Here is a 21,174-nt window from a genome sequence, read left to right as displayed (position 1 = left end):
CTTCTTTACAATTCTGTTAAACCAAAGTAACAACATCTACTTGTTTATAGCCAAACTTTCCTTCTTAACAAGTTATTTAGTCCTTAAATATCAGTAAACAAAATGTTTTGGGACTAGATAACTTGTTGAGAATGATATTTTACATCTATACAAGTAACACAAATGTGAACAAGTTGGTTTGTTATTACTTTAATTAAATGTTTTGATCGTTTTAACCTCAGAAACCATTGATTTTGAGAATTTATCTTAGGATTTATAAACATTTTATCAACATTTTGGTGCAAATTCCTGATTTTCCAGCTTTGAAAAATATTTTGTAATTAGTTTACTTTTAGCCAAAATACAGGAACCTGTGGTTGGTTCAGCGGAGTTTAAAAAGGTTGAAGTTAAGGGAGTAGCAAAATAGCAGTTAGATTCAGCAGTAATGATACCTAGAGACATACTGTGCACCAGAAGTGTAGCTCAAGTGTTAAATATCATCACTGCTTGACCAGTGGAAGTGTCTTCCTCAGAGCAGATGGTGAGCCTGATGGAGACCTGTGCACATACAGATTTGCCTTATGTAGATATACAGCACAGTGGAGCACGGCCGTTGTGAGGCATGCTGGGGAAACAGTTGCCAAACACTTCAGTGGCATTCGTTTTTGTAGTAGGAGACACATGGATGGTATGTCTAAGCACAAAGGAGCCAGCATTACCCTCCACATTCATTCATTAACAGACTCTCTGGTATTAAAGATGCTTTTGTTAAAATGGCCTCCATAATGTTCAAGGTTTTCGTGTCTTGTGTGTTTTCTCCAGGATACTGCATGTACATTCATTGTTGTGGAGCATGTCTTGTTGCAATAATATATCACATTCAACTATAGACGTCACAGACTGGTTTAATATTGCTCTTGCTGTCAGTCTTCTGTGGGCTCATAAGGCTGCAGATTTCTAATTGTGGGGTTTCTTTTAAGCCTTCTATATTATAGAAGGCATCTTCTGCTTCCTGCATAATACACAAATATAATGCATTATTACCATAAAATTTCAATTAATTGCCTGCACTATTTTTGGCTTAAACCACTGAACCCAACAGGCTTATATTTATGACATTTAGGACAGGCATACATATGGGACAGGCTTTTAATCCCTTTCACACAAAACTGTTGCTCAGCAAAGATGAGAAATACAGTCAAATTGTTAATTTAAACCTCTTTTTGCATCTCTCTTGTTTACAATGCCGGTATCACTTGGTTTAAATGAAATGAACTGAATGATTGATTGTAAAGAATTTAACCAAGTTAACCTTGTGTGTAGCGTGTCCATATTGACAGAAGTTTAACATTTATAACAGTATCCATTATCTGCGCAGTTAAGTAACGTTAGCTCCAGCAGGTAGCTAAAGAGGTTCCATAAAAATGAACTGCATGGTAATTGAGACAAGCATTTATTTGCCAAAATGTGTAGCCACACCAGGCTAGTAAAAGAGACTGGGCATTTAATTGGGACAGGGTTATATTTGAAGATTTACGGTAATCAATACATTTAACATGCTTTTATTGTATTTCCTAGAAAGGTGGAAATTGATTTCTGTCAACAAAGGTGTCTATGAATACTAAATATTTAAAATATGCCAAAAATTTAAGGAGGAAGGAGACATATGCAGCTCATTATAAGTAGCTTCATCTTTCAGGTACATTATTGCAGTTTTTTGCCATGGCAGCTTGATCGGTTGGGGTGTGTAATTTAAGGCACTGGTGGCACTGAAGGTCCAGTTTGTCTAATAGATGAATGCATTCAAAGGCTTATCAGATGCCAAAACACTGAACAACAGTTTGTAATACTCACAGAAAGGATGTCACAGGATTGTGGTGCAAAGCATGCATACACATAATACAAAGCACATTATGCTGTTTTAAATCACACTGAGTTCAGCCTGGAAAGTGGCGCGCACATTATTCTTGTGTCTCCACATCATTTATACATCTGGACCCAGCTGACATATCTGGGGCTTTGCTTTCTGCCTCGCTGCCTGTCAGAGAGGAGAAACACTTGTTTGATTGGCAGGTTAAACTCTTCAAGGTCAGCCTGCTCCACAGCTCGCCCTCCTAGTGTAGATTACTGTGGTAATATCTCTCCTGTCGAGTGTCGGCCCCCCCCCCGGTTCTCAGTCTACACTCAGATCTGAAGATTGTGTCTCGGCCTCCTCATCATGTCATTACATAAGCTGCTGCACAGGTTGTTGAGCATGGAGATTGTGCTGTATGTTGCATTTGCTATATCAGGGATGCTGAGAGGGAAATGAATGTCATTTCTGCCAGTGATATCACTGGGTCAGATTCAGTAACGGGAATGGGATCTGGTTGCATGATTTTTTGAAATTGACATCTGACTGGGGTCCATAATCTTGGACAGAGGATTGCATCGTTTAATGCCAAGAAGACTTTGAAAAGACTTTTAAAAGACTAAAGTCTTAAACCATGTTGCATCTTAACAAAGTGAGTACGTTTATATGTGCAGAATAGTCCAGTATTTGCCTTTATCCCTACTCAGCTCTTTATATTACATATATTCCACAAACACATTTACATGCAGCCCTGCATACTGTGATTAACGTGCCCTAGCATGTTGTTTACCATGTCAAAATATAAGGGAGAGCAGCTGGAGCTGCTTGTCATTTTGCTTCTTTGTATCAAAATAGGATTTTTATCACTGTCATTAAGTTTAAAAACAGGTGTGTTTCTCCTTCACACTAGAAATGTAGGATTTTCTTTGAAATGCATCTCTACACCAGCCTGAAAACTGTTAGTGAGTTGGTTTGTGTACAACATATCCATTGCAACACAAGATAAAAGGTGTCGTATGTTGATGGTATTCTTGTCAGTCCTGTATCATTAAAAGCCATAAACATAAACTGTGCTTGTGTACAAGTTTTACATTTTGCCTCTGGGGATCTTGCAAATTCACCATTTGCAAAACTATAGCTGGATTTCTGCTCTTGGTGGAAAATATTACACCAAACTCCCTTCAACAAAAATATGGCATTTTACCAGTTCGTTACGTGTCCACAGAAACACAAAGCTCTAGAACAGGCATGTCAAACTGGTCCACAGGGGGGCCGGTGTGGCTGCAGGTTTTTGTGCCAACCAACCAAGAGCACACAGTTTGACCAATCAACTGTCTGAAGACGGAGATCAGTTGATTAAATGAGTCAAGTCTGGTGTGCTGCTACTTGGTTGGAAACAAAACCTGCAGCCACACCGGCCCCCCTGTGGACCAGTTTGACATGCCTGCTCTAGAAACTTTACAATTTGGATTTTGGCGCGTCAACTCGCTACCAGCCTCCATTGGTTAGCTGCACTGTATGTTAGCGGGAAAAAGCTGTGGGTATGAGAGGCACAGTGTTTAAAAAATGAAAAGTTTTAACTAGAATAAGTGCTGGTTGGTGGATTAGGTACACACCAAATTAAACATTGGCTCTAATGTTCACCCCACAACTCCACCCGTCTCACCTTCTCTACAGTACGGGAGAACAGGGATTTGTTCACGTTCTTCTTTCAGGCGATGCCTCCATGTTTATTGCTGACCCCGTTTGCTGCCTCCTGTTTGGTGCTGGATAGAGGGCAGCTATTTTTGAACTTCACTATTCTGCAAAAAAATTTTTTTTTTGAAAAAAATCTGTGCCCCTTTTTGAATTCTGTGCCCCCTCTCTATATTTGGATGTTTTGTAGGGTCTATGAACACAGCGCAGACAGAACTCACAATTAATCATTTTTTTCCTTAGCTTTTTCTTCTTGAGTTGCAGGGTAGATAAGTGATCTGTCTATCCGGTCTGAGCTAATAGGGCAAGTAAAATTTTTAAACCCAGCGCAATCAACATATACGCTTCATTTTCACTGCTCCTGGCATTCTGCTGCTCTGTTTGTGCCCAGAGTACGTTCTGTGATCTAAGAGTGAGGTGAACTTAATATCCAAATAGTATATATAGTCCAATAGTGCTCTTGATGTATGGTCTAGCTCCAAAAAACATAAAATCGATATGTGCGGGCAGATGTTTTAATTGCAGCAGGCAGCTACAAATAAACGTTGTGTTGGAAACCCTGAAATTATGACAGCTTAGACTGAGTTTTATGACCATCTTACACCAAACAGTCAAGATCATGGTAGTGCGTACCAACTGCAGTAAAACTTCCATGATTGAAAAAACTTTGACTTGAAATGTTGTTTTATCTAAGACCAGCATAGGTTGGTCTTAGCTGGAGAATCTATTAAAACAATATGCACTTAAACTCAAAAATGACAGAAACTGCCTGAGTGGATTAATTGTAAATCTACCTAAGATGTGTGTCAGGTCTATGTGCAGATGATTGAGAACATTCGAGAGGTGGACAAATATCTCCAAACAAAGAGATATTGTTATTATGAGTTGCAGTATTTTGTGTCAGAAAAGTGGTAAAAAGTGATGAGCAGAAGGACTGGAGGAGAAAATGTGAAAACACACAGCAGGAAACAGGAACTGTGTTCTGTGAAGCCTCACAAAAGAACTTGTGCAGATGGCTGTTGAAAGCCACAAAGGCAAACGCTGAGTTGCTAGCGACTAATATCCCGATGACATGCTCATTGTTTTCCGATCATGCTATTTGTTATGCATGCATATTTAGCAGCTCATTTCAAATGGTGACGCATCATTGATTTGTGCACACGTAATGGGACTTGCTGTCAGGACGGGCTGCACTCTGTATGTGATTTACATGTGAGAACAGCTGGAAAGTGTTGACGGCAGCCCATCAGTGCTCAACAGGACTCAATATGCAACTAATATATGACATTTGGATAAATGGGAAAGGCTGAAACATGTAAACAAGCACAAAATGTCCCCGTGGGTTGTAACTATAATATAAGGACACTTCTCACGTATATATTAAAAAACAACAACACTTCAGTGCTACTGAATTCAACTGAAATACATCTGAATAACAGCAATGTAACCTAATCAATCATAAACTACTTTACATTTTTCATAATGGTGGGTACACTTTAACTAATATTTTGATGTGACTGTCAATGGGCAAACAAATCACACACCCTCACAACCCTTTTAAACATGTCTGAATGTGTCTAGTGCTATAAAAAATGGAATTGATTTACCTTTTCACTTTCCATCATGATTTTTATATTCTGATAAGGCGTGACAGGTGCATTGAAATATGAATGAATGTGCCGTCTGCGAATACTTTTCCTTTATACTCCTGCCAAGTAGAGGTAATGGCTTTTAATCTGTGCATCAGTTGGCTGGTAAATACACTTTTTAACAGTAATAGGGGAGAATGATAGCAATCTTCAGTGCAGAGTCGTGTTGGTCGTCTCATCTCCTCCTGTCCTGGCAGAATATTTGTCTTTGCTAGCTGCGTGTCTCAGAGCAGGGATGTTGACAGATTTTGGTTAAATGTGGGCATTCATGGTCCCCAAAAGATGATTCAGAATCATGTAGGTAACTTACTATCATATATATTGTCCAGCTGTGCTTTTTTTGAAAGGTTCAGCTCCAAAATGAGTACATGACATTGATTTTTAATGCCTTAGACAGAAAGTTAGCAAATTCTCACATTTGAAAAGCTGTCAATCAACTAATCGGTTGACTATTCATTCCAGTACTGCATCAGTTAAGCCTAACCCCATTCAAAAGACTTTATTGTGCGTTATCTCACCTTGTGAGAGAAATGTACAGCAGACGTAGTGAGTGACAGGACCCACAGCCCCACATTCCCCAGTGAGGCTGTACTGGAAACCTTCCCACACCTCCACAGCATGTAGCATCTGTTGGGAGGAGATCCCCAGCTGCTCTCTGTACTGGTTTTCCAACACATGGCTGATCTCCGCTGGCCATTCCCTGAATATGGCCAATTGTCTGTGAAAACAGTCCATCGATAATGGATATCTGCCACCCCTCCACTGACATGCACAGATTACCGAGCCGATGGAACAATCAGCAGGGGCAGAAGAGGTAGCCTTGATTTTCTGTCTGTGGAAACCGCTGTTTGTGTCCATTGTGCACTCTGATTATTCAGAGATTTTGAATGCAAAGAAGGTGTGCTGTCTTTGTCTTGTGTAACTGCAGTTTATTCCTGTCTGCGTAGTTTTAGAGCAGAAATTGTCAGAATTTTAAATCCCGAGGTTCCAATTGATCGAGAAAATTTAACCAACAACCTTTAAGTCCTTTTTTTTTGTATGTTTGCTCCTTACACATTGTTTTTAGCTTTAGCAGAGCGGAAATATGAGGCGAATATTTGATTATACCAAAAGGAGCCCCTGGAAGTGCCTATCTGCTACCTGAGAACACCTCACTAGCACAAGACAGATTACTGTTTTTCATTCATTTGTACAAACATGGCCTTTCTTTTAATTTTCATCTCCTCTAGATCTGAGTGTCTGCTGGTGAGTGTGGAGGAAGCATTTAAAGAGACACTACAGCATCGTAGAGAGAAAAAGGTTAGTCCCTTTTAGAAACACATACACATGTATTTTTACTGAAATGCCAGATGTTTACATTCGCTGGGCTCCCACAGTGTCAACCTGAACAAATGCAAGAATACTTTCTTATTTTTATGTTTTGCTCTTTGCTCCAACAGCAACTCTTGTTTTCCACATCTACCTTCTGCTTTCACCTTTTCAGGGTTTCTAGGATTCTATTATGTTGTTTATTTTCCTACTATGTTTTCTCTCATCACTTGATTTAGAAAGCTGGGTGAATGGGGCCATAGGCCAAACTAAACACTCAAAGTACACGCCAAACATTTTTTCCACAAAGATGGTTTCTGTCACTGAAGGCAGTTCTCAGCACCCTGATGTTTGCTTAAGTCAAAGTTTTTATGATAAGTTTGGCTAAAATTGACAGCAGTGTGCCAGTCACGCTCAATGCCGCTGCTCCCATTGATTGACAGGTGTTTTGGCAGAAACGCCCTCACCACATTAAGGGTTTGACTCAAGACTTGAGTGCAAAGACTTGAGACTTTGTTGTAACTTGCATGACACAATGACAAATAAATACAAATTAACTCAATTATAGCTTTTCTGATTCATCAGAATATTAAATCAATTATTAGAAGAAAATATTCTTCAGTAGGTAGGTGGGAATTTGGAAAATTGTGCGTCATAACCCTTTCAACCTGCTGACAGGAAAAAACAACAAGATGAGCACATGTTTGGAAAAAGTTATTTGCTCTGTGTGGAACTACTGAAGCTGCTTAGCTGCATGTTTGCTGGTTTGATTAAAGTTTATTTGACTGGAACAACCTGAGCCCAAACCCAAAGTGTACCATAAACTCAAAAAGAGGCTGACGCTGTGAATATATGAATATAAATTAGCAAGTCTTCTTTGACCCTTGAGGACAATGCTGCTGCTGCTGCTCTGTGGACCAATTTACGGATTTAGATTCAGTCAGTTATGCAGATTTCTCTCTGGCAAGCGTATGTCTTGATGGATTTCTTATGGGTGCACTGCATATGGGTCGCATAATGTCTTATTGATTTTACCTTATCTCAGTGTGGAGTGAAATCACAAGCTGACTGTACACTACATCCACCTGTCATCCTACAAAGCCCTGTTATCAGACGAAAAAGAAAAACAAGTGAATCATTTGTCGTCTGGGAATCTGATGGTAACTGTTTCTCATGCTGAATACAAAGTACAGACAGAGACTTTGGGCTTTTTTGTTTCATAGCAGAACAGGCCTACATTAATATTGATACAGAAATGTGTTGAAGTCACTGGTACAGTGTGGAACCAACGGTCCTCTTCATACCCTGCTCTCATGGCCAAATGGTTGTATTAGTGAGTGATTTGTAAATGGCAGTAAAACATTTTTTTGTAAATCACAAACTTTCCCATCATTCAACACATTTTTCATCATTAAGGACACACTCCCAGAGTCACACAGAAAAACAGCCCATTAAAATGCAGTACAAACACATAATAAGACAACTGTGTGGAATAAGAGATTTGACATTTCTCAATAATAGTTTAATTGTGAGCAAACCTTTAGTCCTTGTGGCCATCCTAGCTGTCGCAAATGACTTGAATGCCATCTGTTTTGTTTATGCTTTCACATTAACTCTGAGAGCAGTAATGATCCTAAGGGAATAAATTTATTAGCAGATAATTAGTTGGCAACTGTTGTAATCAAGGAAACGTTTAAAGAATATTTCACTGCTGGAAAGGTGGGATGCAGAAAAGCTACAACCACCAGAATGCACTGTGCCTGACGAGACCAATAAATGCTTCAAGCAATAAGGCAGCCTGCTGGTATATACATATGATCTAGTTTTATAGCTGAACACTACAGTAAAATATTTCTCTGAAGACATGTAAGGCAAGAAATAAGTAATAAAGTAACAGAATCTTGCTTCATATGTTATCATCACTGCTTGGGTTTACAGTTTAATCTTGTATTTTTTTTAGCCTCAATTTCTACAGTAAAGGACACTCACGACTTGTCTACTATCTATGTATCTATCCATCTGTCTTTCTTTGGGGGAAAATCAATACAGCATGGCATAAGGCAATATTGTATCAGTACACGGACAGCATCATTTTTTATGTTTTTGGTCTTATATTAATATTGCAAATATAAATGAAACTATTCCACTATCCATTTTGCTGCAAAAATAATGATTAAAGTGAAAAAATCGTTATCTTTAAAACTTTGTCTTGTGACATAAAACAGATATTAACCATTTAAAGACCTTTAAAGACGTAATTTACAGTTGAAAAACACGCATTGCAGTATATTGTGATATATAATATTGCAGTATTCAGCATATTGCAAAACATTTAAAATCGCAATAGTATCGTCTCATGACTAAAGTATCATGATAATATCATGTTGTTGGACCTCTGGTGATTACCAGCCCTAATATATATATATATGTATAATTATTCGCCTGCCATAGCTTGTTAGTTACATCGCCTAGCATACCTAATGCTGCTACACTGGATACATCTGCAGTCTAAAAATAACAGAAATTGCAGAGTGCACACATAGTTTGTCATCCTCAAGAGCTTATTTAAAATGCAGGAATACAAAAGACTAAAATGGTGCATTGAGAGTGATTAGAGTTATCAGGGCTCACAGTTTTTTACTGTGGCAAAGCAGAGACTTTATTCATGCTGACTTTGGCATGTTGCTTTTGATATCTCCGTGTTGTTTCGATGTATTTTATGGTGGATTCAAACCTGCTCTCTCCTCCCTGCCCTGTCAAACTCCATCCTCTCACTCCACAACTCTATGTTGAAGTCTGTATTCAGCCGTCGTTGCTGGTTCAGGCAGGGTTCAGTGGCTATTTACCGAGGCATTGTGAGTGATTCTGGCCTTGTTAAATCCTATTTTGTTTTGTGAGCGTGGCGCTCAGCCTCCTTCAGGCCTGTGAAGGTGGAGGACGGAGCCGGCATGGCGACTGGGGACCCAAAGAGCAGTCCAATTTTTCATCCTTATTGCCCGTGACATATCCAAAGTGGCAGAGAGGGAGAAAAAGTGAGAGGCATGCAGCTCTGATGGACTGGGAGGAGTGTATGTCTACTTCCTCCTTCTGTTGTCCCGAGCAGGGCCTCCAATTTTCTTTGCTTAAACAATGCAATTCAGCAGCGTTCATCGGGGCAGACGAGGTTAAACTACCAGTCCCAGGGTTCCTGCCTCTCTGACTCACTCCGCCTTCAGGCCTGTTAGTTTAGCCAGAGAATAAATGCAGGTTTTAGGCTTACAAACAGAGAATAAAGAGTGTATTAGTGTCTTACATACTGTATGACACTGACTAAATGAAGATGTTACACCCACCCTCTGCCTCCATCTTCCAACCAAAGCTTTCTACAGGCTGAAGCTTCTGTTGCACAGCGATATTTTTCTCTGAGGATGTTCAGTCACTTGTCACACTGTAAAATCTGACAAGTTGATCTTACTTAAAAAATCTTGGAAACCGATAACGTTGAAAAAGGAAAGAAAGTATAGCAATCAGTCTTGATTTATGTTTACTGTACATGAATCAGGGAAAGTACCTGAAGTAAGAAAGTAATTTTCTACTTTTACCTTTACTTTGTGTGTAATGTTACTTTTGAAAACAGTGTCAAGAAGTTCAGGAGGAACCCTGAATGCAAAATACACATGACTTTACGTCATTAACAGCGCCCCCCATGTGAGACCATACAGTCTACTGTACTGTACTATTTTACTAATAATTATATTTACTTTCATTTTTGAAGACATGGTGCACTTTCAAAAATAATTCCAGTGCAAATTACGAGCTGTATTTTGATTAAGACGGATCTGTGTTGATGAAGATTGCGTGACAATCAAGCACATTTTTAGCTTGATTTTAGTTTTTTAGTGCAATTACGTCTTCTTCTTCCTTCTTCATCCTCTTCTTCTTCCTTCTTCTTCAGTTGTTTTAATCATATCACTGAAGAGTGTATTTTCTTGCAGCCTGTGAGCTCTGTTGTGTCATGTGCAGGCAGCGTAGTAACGAAGGGCCGTGAAGGGCACCGTCAAGGTGACTTCTGGGAGAGGTATCTTCTGTAGGGGGTGTGACTTCAGAGAGCGTACGTGACTAGGAAATTTTCGTGACACAGATTCCGTCCTCTCTTTTTCTTCTATTCTCATGGTTGAGATTAGGATCTCTTGTTGTAATTATTGCTCCATGAGGCGGCCTAATTCTGCCAGGTCGATAGCATCGCTCCCGTCAGGTGCCGTAGAAGGCATCTGGCAGCAGCTGTTCACGTCCTCTACATGTTCCAGTGGGCTGCAGTGGAAGGTAATGGCAATGATATGTGATACATGCCTGTTGATCGACTGGCTCCTGAAGAGATGCCAATCCACCTGCTTCCCTTTGCCTCCCTCCAGTAATCGCAGGAAGTCCAAAAGATGAAGAAAAAATGAAAAGTGACACATCATATAAAAGGACAACCCCTTGGTTGTCTGTGATTTCAACACCTGATGTACAATAAGGGCGTCAATCATCCTTCGCAGTCCCAAGAAACATATGGCTGGCCGCCTTTCCCCCAAAAACACAGGTGCGTGACAGACAGAGTCAATTCTGCCTAATGAGCAGTTGTGCTGCCGCGTTCTGCACTATCTGTTGGGCACAGCGATGCCAGATACGACCAGACTGCTTTCATCAGCAAACAGACACGACACATATCCGCCCAAATAACTTTTGTTGGTATATATTGCTTATGAGAAGAGTTTCTCAGAAACAGTTTTCCTGTGTAGGTATCAGACTAACACCTTAAATATATGGAGAGAAAGATTTCTTTTATCGAAAAGGCTATAGCTGAAAAATGGAGTCTTGCTTCTCAAGTGTGAGAATTCGCTGCTTTCTTTGCCTCCTATGAGTGTACACTTTCCATCAAGTCCCAGATTTAGCACTTATAATATAAACATCTTATTAATGGTTTAAGCACATATATTGTGCTTGCAAGCAGATATAAAACTGAACAGGGAACTGAGCGGATAATGATCAGATAACAAATGACAATACAGTAAAACATTGAATAATTTAGAATATTCAGCCATGTCGCCAGAGGAAAATGTTACACAGCTCACAGAAAAGCATTTATTTTACAGGAGGGACTACCGGCAGCTTTTTGCCTGAGTACCTGAGCTACTTCAGACACTGTGATTTGTTGTCTTCACTTGGCAGTAGAGTAGGATCATTATTTTAGTTGCTAGACTACCTCGGTGCTTCACTAGTACAACTGTGGGTGTTCAGATGAGGAAGACTTTAACCTTCATCATAAAGCTTGAATTATTCAAAGGAAATTAAAAGAGACAGAATGACAGGATGTAAAGAGAGTAGATGTAATTAATTTCCTTTAATTGTTGGGAAAGAGCAGGGAATTAAGTACTTTAGTGGATAATAACGGCTACCATCGCTGGCTGAGGATGTAGGTCTGTGTTTGAGCATGTTTGGTTGAGTGTGTGTAGGTGAATCCACATATGTCAGATTGCATTTGTGTTTGCACAGGATGTAGGTATCTTCCTGCTTCAGCTCGAGGATCTGTTGAAGTTACAGTGATGCAGCTTAATGTTGGGTGACTGACACACTGAATGAGTTTTAAATAAACCCTCAGCTTCACTGGCATCAAGATGCATTTAGTGCATGGATAGTTTGCATTAAAGTATCCTATTTGACATTGATTTTCCTTCTAGTTTACATGTGAATAAGAAATTACATTCCTGCCTGGGAGTTTCTGTTGGCGTGTTTACATGTCAGTTTGAGCAGGAGAGCGAGTGCTGTTCAATGGTGGATCGTGACTTTCCTGCCTGTGTGGGAACTGCTGCTACTCCCACGCTTCTCTTTCTTTCTGCCTCTCTTTGCTCTCTCTTCAAACCCGCTGGTCTTTAACCTCAGCTCATTTCTCACTTAACCGCAAATCTACTCTGAGTTACAACTTCCATCCATAAAAGAAATTGTACGTTAGCCGTGTGATTGATCCCTGATGGAAGTTTCATTTCGGCAAAGTAAATTTTTGTTTACAAAAAAAAAAAAAAAAAAAGTAATTTGCTGCAGCTCTACAGTCAAAGTTATGGACATTTACTACAAATAAAAAACATAGTTAAGTATAAAAATATGTACTTATTTGCTCTCAGTAACATGTTGTACATGTTATAATGATAAAAAAAAAATCTAAATAAAAATGTCATCAAATACAAATAAACTGATCAGAAGAATAAACAAAATACTTTGTGTTAATGTAAAAGAATCATTTTAAAGAATCATTTTCTAATTAAATTAGGAATGAACTGATTTTGAAATTCTGGGCTGATACTGATAACACTGTTTAAAATAACAATTTATTCAATACAGATGTTTTTATGTTAAAGCTTTATAATCCTAAACTAGAAATATTTTTTCTTGAGCCTCCCTGAGTGACTAAGCGAAAATGCATGAAGTGTTCTTCCCACATGATGTGTTTAAGGACCATCATAAATTAAAAAAAAAAACAATAATAATTTCTATTTTTACAGTTTCTGGCTGTGATAAATGGTGTCATTTTGGGTGACTTTTGTTTGGCGGGCCCACAGGCTTGGAAGGAATGTTTTCTGGAAATATAAAAAAAATTTACAGAAAAAAAAATCAGTGCCAAAAAGTTAAAAAGAAAAAAAAAATGCCAAAAGATTTTAAAAATCACCCAAAATTTTGGATTCGTCTACAGAGCTCCTTGCTAAGCCCCTGATGTCCTCAAAACCTAGAAACACCCCTGTTTTTAAGTAACTGCACTTTTTTGCAAAATGTTTATTTGATTGTGTTTTAATTCCTCATGTTTTTTTACAGTTTGTGAAATAAAATTGAATATGTGATCATTTCTCTTATGTGCGAATGTTGAACCAATGACCATATTGCTCCTTTTTTCGGATGGCGCCCTCGGCGGCTGCCTATATTGCCTATGGTAAGTACTGCTGCTGTTTCCGTCACCTATAACTCACACTACTTGAAAACTGTTGTCTTTAAATAGGGTTAACTTATATTCATAACAACATGCTGTAATGCGTCTTGCCCCAAGCACTCACACAGTCATGCCATTTTTATATGTGATAAGAATCACACAAAGCTCAAAATATGTTTTCCAGTGATGCTATGTGACCAAAATCATACAGAAAATCACATATTTACATTGAACATGATGCATAATGCATGTGATGCCCTCAGGTTTTCAATTTATATGCTAAAAATGCATCTGCCTGACGAGTAGACCGCACAGAAGGAGTTGGTTTCCGATGACGACGCACAACAAATTCTGCATATTCTGAAATTCTTCTCCTGCTGACCTTGGAGGCTCTGTGTGGCCAGCCACTGACGGGGTTGCTAAGGTAATTTAATTACCAGACCCTCCATGGGCGAGGGTAATTACTGCTCTCTAAATCCCCACTAATCCCCCTTCTGAGTCCCCTACACAGACTCGGCCCGGGGCGCTCTAACATGCGCTGACTCCTCGATCCCGTCCCAAACAGAGGCCCTCCAAAACAAAAAAAGCACACTGTCTGCACAAAGATGCTCCTTGGTGGCTTTTGTTCTTTCCATACTGTACTGTCCATGCCTCTGTTTCTCTTTCGGTGAAAAAGGCTCCAGTCCCACTGTATTCCTCTCACGTTGCTCTTGCCTCCTCGTGTGTGTGAGTCAAGGGGACTCTCAGGTCAAAAAGGCCATTCGTCTCTCCATAAGAATGTCGTAATTATCACTGCTGGGATGAATAAGATGTGAACTGTGAGCAGCAGTGCCTGGTGACCGGAGACAAGACTAGATAAAGGCTGATGAGCACGCTAACAGGACTTCTTCCAAAAAACAACTGGAGTTATTGACATACCATCTGCTTGGTTTAAGTATAGATTGAAGTAATAAAGAGATAGATTATTTTACCTAAAGGGACAGTTCAGCCCAAAATCAGAAATACATATTTTTCCTCTTGTTGTGCCAAGTAGCCAAGTGTTTGAGATAGAAATCATGACCTGGTTATTCAATACAACCCACAGACCTTGTTAAAGTTCATGCATATTCCTGTAGGAAGTATTTTACATCCGCCAACCGTATCACCGTAGAAAGAAGTGTGCATCTAATCACGGACGAGAAGCTCATGGTGATGACAGCCCGAGATGTAAACATTAATGGAGTCCTCTTCGGCTGAGCTATGGTTTCCCCACACATTTGTTCTGTTGCTACCTATTTATTTTATATATTTGGAGCTTGACCACTCGTTAGGAGTGCTGTTTGAAACATGTATACTGTTTGTTGTTCATTGCACCTCTCGGAGCACAAAGCGTACTCTTGGCACAGACGGAGCAGAAGAACTCCAGGCGCAGTATAAGTGAACCCTAAGAGGTCATTGCGCTGGGTCTAAAAGTTTGCTTTCACTCCCTCTGCAGCAGCTGCCCCTCTGATCCATCAGCCTCATCAGTTCTGACCAGATGGACCGATCAGTCATCCAGCTCCTGACTTAAACTCCTCAAACTGCTGCTGAGGGTGAAAAGAATACATGAAGAGTTTCACATGTGTTATGTTCACAGATCCACCAAAACTTCGGAGTTAAAAGATAGGAAACTAAATAATATAAAGAAAGGGCACACACGAGAAAATAAAGGAAGTTTGCTGCCCCCGTTCCCTCGTCAGCTACCGTCACACAAAGATTATTCCTTCTGTGCTGTGATTCAGTTGGCGGTTGTAGTTTAGTAGAAAGACATAGATAGCTCCTAGATGAGATTTGTGGAGATGTTTAAATTGGGGTTTTTTTGGCACTTTGAGGACCACAAGCCGAATGCTGACTAGTTCCATTATATTGCAGAGAAAGCAGACATCTCTGCGGCTGATATCTCCAACACTCAGCAACTCACATCAAAGCAATCTAGACTGAAAGGTAAGAGGAGCAATATTTTGATTTTGGGGTTAATTGTCCCTTTAAAGTTGCGCATAATAATTTCATTGAATATTCAATGAAAAAAAAATAGAAGATGTCACTCACAGTAATGCTTACAGAAAATTTTGACCTGATTCTGCAGGTCTTTGCTCTACGGAGCTTTTGGGTGTCTACCACTTTACTGTTTAGGTTCACTCTCACCGCTCGTCGCTGAAGCTCAAAAAGAAAGGATACTACCAGCTCAACATCAAACAGCAAACAGACAAAGTTAGCGACTAGCTGGTGAACAAAGTGGGGTATTTACCAGCTGATGAGACAGCTAACGGTTGCCTCTGAAGGTTGGTAGAGACCAAAGCAGAGCTTTAGGGGCGTGAGTATTGCATTTCAGATTTATGCCAATGTTGCTCCGTTTCGGCTGGATGTTTTATGCGCAGCTGTTTACTAACATTTTCACCATATTTTTGACAGATTTTTGATAGAGTTCCATTATGATCACAAGGTTGGAGATTATTCAAAAAATGAAACGTTGTTGTTGTTTCACAGATGTACAACATCTCAGACTTCAGAGATTTAAGCATCCCTTTTTTATACAAAAAAAAAACAGCTAAATGTGCTATTGAGTTTGATTTTCCAATAACAAGATGCACTGATTTTGACAGTTGCTGTTAACTTTCTATTATTTGAGAGTCATTTAACAATTCAGCAAGATGTTCCACCACATCAAATGCACACCGTGATAATTCATCTTGACAAGATAATAATAAATGTTAGTCAATTATAAATAAAAAAGAATAGAGAACGATTGCAGACGGGAAGGTTAGACATCAATTATAAACAGCATCCTGATAATAAGCTTTAAAAAAACAATCAACAGGAAGTATGCTAATCATAGTTTAAACTTTTAAAGTCCCAGTTGTGATCCTTTAAGGAACATCTGGAGCTCTTAATAGTGTATAAATTAAAATTTGAGGAAAACAAGCAGCTTCTCTGTCCTCCTTGCCCCTCTTGTACCCTCAGATGCCAGCCAAACATCTGTGTGACATTTGTGGCTTTGGCAAGTGTCAGTGACCCCAGCAGGTGTTGTGTGTTTAACTGTGTGTACTGTATATCTGTGTGTGCATGTATGCATGGGAGTTTGTGTACAGTATCTGCAGCATGCATGGAAGTGAGATGCCGGGTGGCGGTGCTGAAAGGAGCACCTGTGTGTATTGAAAAGAGTTCTCTGAATAGCTCCATATTTGAACAGCCACTTATCCAGCGATAAAGCTGTAAGTGATTCGTGGCAGCTTCCTGCCTGCAGTCGTGAGAGAGAGAGAGACGGGGAGGAAGAAAGAGAGATTAAATGAGAGCATCAGCTGTAATTAGGGCTACTTTCCTCTATTTGGAAGTGCATGTCTCTGTCTTAGAAAGAATTAGCGCTGGATACCCCGGGCGGGCCAAAGCAATACAACTTGAATAAATTAAAGGGGCAAAAACTAGGGTTTTTACAACTTAATACCACAAAAGGCTGTAATAAATTCTGCAGGGATTGATGAAGAGATTTGCCCTAGGCTAAAAACTACACCTGGATAACCCACGCTTACACTTAATCTACCAAGTGAGTTTAAATGCACCCACTGTATGCTGCTTTGGTCAAAAGTGCAAACCAGCGTCCATAATAATGGTGACATTTTTGCAACAAATTGGTGTGTAGCACATCTGGCTGTCATACAGGAGCCTAGTAATCCGAGTATTCCTAAATAAATACTTCTACCACAAAATGCCCATTTGTATATCAATTACTCACCCTGTGTTATCTTAATCTATCTGGGGGGGGGGTTTTACATGCCTCCACAGTGAAAAAAGACTCCAAAAACCAAGAAAATTCTTGATGAATTAAAGTCACATTAAAGTCCACGTTTAACAACAACAAAACTACATTAAAACATCTATTTACAGACTCGCACACAACTCGTGCAGTACAATCCAAGTCTCATTTATCCAGTCGTATGCACAGTGCATACTTTCCAAACTTAACTAAACTCTCTTCAAAGCCAGACTCAATTGACAAAAATTGTATTCATTTTTTTTTGTATATTTAATACTATTTTTTTACAGTATCTGCACATGACAACAAATTTATGGATATGTAAAGATTGTGTTTATGGTAAATATACTATGATTATGATAATGTTGCTTCAATCTAGGTCTTTTAGAATCACCCAATAACGATGTTATTTTCTAATAACCTTTAAAAGCAATGTCCCTCTACACACTTGGAGCATAAGGAGTCCATTTTTTTCTATAAGGAAAGCTATAGGGAGAGTTCCAAGTGCAAAACATGCAGCCAAGGGCAGACGATGTCTCTTTGAATGTGTCTACAGACATGAATTCAGTTTTAAAAGTCCGGCGGTCACCTTGTTTCTCATGCATGATGCAGCTGCACGATTTTATCAGGAAAATGTCCCTTTGCACACAGAAACAGTGTAATATAAAGATACAGTTGTGCCAGTTCCTACAGGAAGCTGAGATCAAAATTAATAATGTCTTCAGATTTATGTAATAATGTTTCAGCATTACAAATACTGACACAATGACAAAAGACATAACCATTTTGGATTTACATTGTTGTCTATTTGTAATAGAAGTTGAATGTAATACAGTTTGTGAAATCAAGAGAAAGATGTTCAGTAGTTTAATTTTTATAGATGAGACTTGTTGTTCTAAAGTTTCACAGCATCTCTTAGTGGTTGAATAAGACCAGGGATTATTTGCAGTGTCCAGAGGTGACCATTGAGATGCTCCTGACATTTGGGAAATTGTGCTTTTTGTTCACCCATCTCCCTTTATTTCACCGCCTTTTTCCCTCTAAATGCCATTTTGCCATTTCTATTCCTCTTCCACCCTGTTGATTCCTTTTTCTCCTTTTGCCTTTTCTGTTCCATCTACGTTCAATCACTGCTGACAGGCTCCTGGTTTCAAAGATTTTCTTTTTTATATGCTTTGTCCAATTCTTTTGAAAGTTGCTGTTGCAAGCAGAGGGCATTATGAGCGCTTGTTTTTTATACGTGGGTGTCAGTTAGAAAGGGTTGGCTGTTGTTGCGATTCAAAAGGTTTTGACAGCATTAAGTGCTGATGCAACTGCTTTGTGGTCATTGTGTGCAGTTTCACTGTTCCTTTCTCACTCAATGGTCAAATCAATATCATGTTCTTGTCCCTGTCTTGATGATGAGTTGTGAATGTGGTGTTTTTTCTGCACTACCATTCTTAGTCATGTGTCAGTCAAGCAGCACATTTTCTGACATACGTTTTTTTCTTTGCATTGGCACTCTTTACTTTTTCAAGGTACAATTTCTATTACTGCTTGAAGGTTCAGTGTGTACGATATATGGAGATACATTGGCAAAAATGGAGTACATTATAATAACCATGTATTCTTTAGTGTATAACTGCCTGACAATGAGATCTGTCATGTTTATGAAACATGACAGTTGTCATGTCATGTCTAGATCTTAAGTTGTCAAGAAAAAAGGTGACCACACATTAGCATCCCATCTGCGACATGCCGAACAGCGTTTGAGAAACACTGATCTGTAACCTTAAACTATTTCATTCATTATATTTACCAGTATAAATCACCAGGTCTGTCTGTTTTGGAGAGGAAGAAATCTCTGTAGATAATGCAGCTTCTCGGAAAACCTCCTTAACGATGAAAACTGTAAGAATCATAAACTGGAAAGTTTCATTTGGCTGCTATAGATGCCACCAAATCGCTCTAAATCTTACACACTAGTTCTTTAAAGTTGTAGTTGGTTGCTCTTATAAAATACCTTTTTTGCAATTTTTGCCAAACTGTCATAATATCCAGAGAGTAGTATATGAGACAGATGATCTGTGAAAAAAATAAAGTTCCTCTGCCTCCTCGTAGTGCTTTTAATGACATTTGCAGGAATCAGCGCTGCTAAAGGAGGATCAGAGCTGAGGAGTCTCTATCGCAGCTGTCAATCATAATCACCACTCTCTAACTCTGGTTAAACTGTCAAACTACGCAGCATCACAAATGAATCAAGATTCTGTTACTGCATTGCCTATGCCTTACCTTTTCAAAAACATATTTTCGTGTACTGTTTAAGCTGTAAAATGGAAAAAAGTTTGTGACCACCAGGGATACATTCTTATGAAAGCTAAGCACTGCCCAAGACTGGAGCAAAAATTCTCATTTTACAGCTAAACAGTTTACTAAAATATGTTGCTGAAAACATTTTAGGCAAGAAATAGGCAATGCAGTAACAGTCAATTCATATTTGATCTGCGCAGCCGAGTTTGACAGTTTGACCACAGTTCACCAGCAGCGATTCACATGATTGACAGCTGCATTAAGAGACTCCTCAGATCTAATTGGTTGTTTTCCATGAGCTGCGGTAGATTCTAGTAAACACCATTAGAATCACCACAAGTTGCATTGTTTTTTTCACAGACTGTCTCATGAACCACTGCATGGATACAGTGGCAGACTCAGGAAATATTACAAATAGTTATTTTTTATAAAAGTTGCCAGCTTTCGCTTTGAGCAAACTACTCAGCTGTCAACCCCAGTATTTAACACGTATTCTCCAAGACACCAGAGACACCAAATACTGTGAGAGTTTAATGGATTCAGAATACAAGATGCAGATTGACAAATAAAACAAGATGTTTATTGAAAAAAATATTCTTTCCAGCAGAAAATACTTTCTTTCACCCAGTATGAATTCTCCTCTTAGTCTTTTAATGTGGTTGTTTTAGTACACGCGTAGGAGCTGCACCTTCAGAGCTCAGTGACGTCCACAGAGGGCAGTGATCTGCACCCAGAGACCCAGTTCAGTCATTAGCGATTTATAGCTGCGGTATATTGACTTCCCTGAGTGTTTACTCTCTTTCTCAGAGAAATTGTTTGGCCAAAAACTATTATCTGTCTTCCAGCCAGTTTACGTTTGCAAGGGAGATAAGCTTGTTGGAGGTGTGCAAATTTCAGCCCTTAGCTGTGATAGCGGAAAGCCTCTGTGGCGCTCGGGTGTGTGTTCAGACAACTTTGTTTGGATAGACAACAGATATTCTCCATAGCAGGCCGGCTCAGCATGGTCGCACTTCTTCCCCTGCTCATTAAGGTTGAACTGTAAGACCGCTGGGCCACAAATCTGCACCGGCCACATCACCTCACCCAGAAATTGATCCCCCCGCTGCCACACAACACAAAACACACACACAGCACACACAGAGTGAGTGAACCAAAGCTTATGTACAGAGGAGCAAGCTGTGCAGTGTCCAGGCAGGGTGTTAGTTGGTAATCATTAACACAGACTCCCTGTTTGCTCTGCCTCTGTCCCGCCTAAATGTCTGTTAGCTTTTATGCATGTGTGTGTGTTGTCAACAGAGCCGTGTGTCTCACTGAGCTTTATCAGCCTGTGCACTTTATTTACACGCCGAGTCTCTTCATAGACGCACACATGTGCACGTACAGTACATTTAATAGCTGCCTGGGGTTGAGAATCTTACAGAGCAGTGGTTCCTAACTGGAGGGTCGTGGTCCAAAAGTGGATCACACAAGTGACTCGTGACCACCAAGTTTGTAACTCTTTATTGTAAAGTACAGTGAATTTATAACACAGAGATTTTGTTTTTAAGTGTGGTGTCCTGCTCTAGAGAAAAAAGCAAAATACCAGCAGTCTAACTATTTTCACATGGTTGCAAATAGACGCTGTGATTAATTAAATTCCTGTGTTTGAGAGCTCGTGCTTGGGCCTAATGGATAGATCTGTAGCACAAACATCCTG

General features: G+C 39.5%; 1 protein-coding gene across 6 annotated transcripts in view; it reads left to right on the top strand.

The window, feature by feature from the left end:
* The window catches only part of syt1a (synaptotagmin Ia), a 207,675-nt gene that overhangs the window by 80,410 nt on the left and 106,091 nt on the right, over positions 1 to 21,174 (top strand). For 3 of the 6 annotated variants that reach the window (XM_042511373.2, XM_088072564.1, XM_088072565.1), the window contains one exon: positions 6,405 to 6,474. The exons of the other annotated variants lie outside the window; for them this stretch is intronic. The gene's annotated coding sequence lies outside the window, so the exon portion shown is untranslated. The remainder of the gene's footprint in view (positions 1 to 6,404; positions 6,475 to 21,174) is intronic. 6 annotated transcript variants of the gene reach the window in all.

The sequence above is a fragment of the Plectropomus leopardus genome, chromosome 22, assembly GCF_026936395.1.
Source record: "Plectropomus leopardus strain MGB_pleo_1.0 chromosome 22, ASM2693639v1, whole genome shotgun sequence".
Lineage (NCBI taxonomy): Eukaryota > Metazoa > Chordata > Actinopteri > Perciformes > Serranidae > Plectropomus > Plectropomus leopardus.
This window is presented reverse-complemented; position numbering and strand designations above follow the sequence as displayed.